Below are 1,434 nucleotides of genomic sequence, written 5' to 3' on the forward strand. Positions count from 1 at the left end.
GCCAACAGGTATCTCCTCAGAACACCTAGAGTGAGCATAAAAAAAAGCATCAATTTTTATTATTTTTTAAAGCTAGGCATTCTCAACTTTAAAAGTTCAACTTAAATTCTACCACAGAGCTCTTGCGTCCCGCGCTACTGTACTTTTATCCACACTTTAAGAGTTGACTTTCAATTCTTAACCATAATCAGCCCAACCGAATTATGATTCCATGAGAAACAAGGTGCTCCATGCCGTGAGTAAAGGCATCAGACTCCTGCCCTTACTTGTCCAGACCATACCAGATACAGACTGTATCGCAGCACTCTCACATAAATTAAAGTACAAATTTGCACTATGAATTGTGAAGACCCACCAACACCATTTGTTGTTCTGTTCCATCGCTGCAGAGTCACAGGCAGGACCCATTTTAGCTTAATAGCCTACAGGGGCATCACAGAATCATGCAGTGATCTGTGCGACGGGGAAGTCTCGGCATGCATCCCCATTCCCACTTGCTAAGGAAGCAAGCTGCGCCACAAGGGCCAAGCACAAAAAGCATTTGCACCAAATGTTTAATACCATGACTCCCTTTCAAAACTGAGCGAGACTGCTCTGTTACAAAAGCCTTTCGACAGCAAGCTTGGCCATCTGTCGTTAATGGAACATCCCCAAGACATGGCTGTTCTCCGCTGTACAAGCATTTGCAAAGGCACCTCCAAACTGAAATTTTAATGTATTAATCCATATTGACAATTTTCAAGAAAGTCCCACTCCTCTTTAGGTTTCAAGTTAGCACATGTTTACAAGTATGTAGGCACATGTTTACATCCCCTCTGGCTTCGGTGAGGTCTCTTCCAACACACTAAAGATGAACCTTGATCCTCCAAGTACGTTATTTGTACAACCTTAAAATTTCCAAGGCCAACAGCTGGGGGAAAGAGGCGGGGGGCACTCCTGGTTTATGTTTAAAACAGGCAAAAAATACTGCTCAGTATGAACTTTTAATTTAGATTCGGAGTATCTTTCCCGATACATTTTAAGCATCTGGGCAGTTGTGCACCTCCAGAACTAAGCAGCAGTATTTTATAAGAGGCTGATGATAGGTGGTAACGCAGCAGTCCAGACCTAACAACGGTCTGGCAAGCAGAAGCAGGATCTGTTGCGTGCAACTGAACCTCCAGCCCGTCGCAACAGCAGCCAGATCAATCTTTTATTTGCACAACACCCCTCATCTTTACAGGATTCACGCAGGGGTGAAGGGGGTGACCCCCCGGCTCCCCCCGTTATCTTCTGGCACCCACCAGGGCTAGAGGAGGGAAGGCAAAGCCACCCCACGCGAGCGCTGCCCAGTCAGAGTCGCCTCGCTCAGGATAAGCTAAAACAAAGTAATTATAACAAAAAAAAAACAACAAAACAACACCCACCCCCCCCCAAAACAAAACAAAGCACACG

This window comes from Egretta garzetta, unplaced genomic scaffold (genome assembly GCF_000687185.1).
Source record: "Egretta garzetta isolate BGI_Z169 unplaced genomic scaffold, ASM68718v1 scaffold693, whole genome shotgun sequence".
Taxonomy (NCBI): Eukaryota; Metazoa; Chordata; class Aves; order Pelecaniformes; family Ardeidae; genus Egretta; species Egretta garzetta.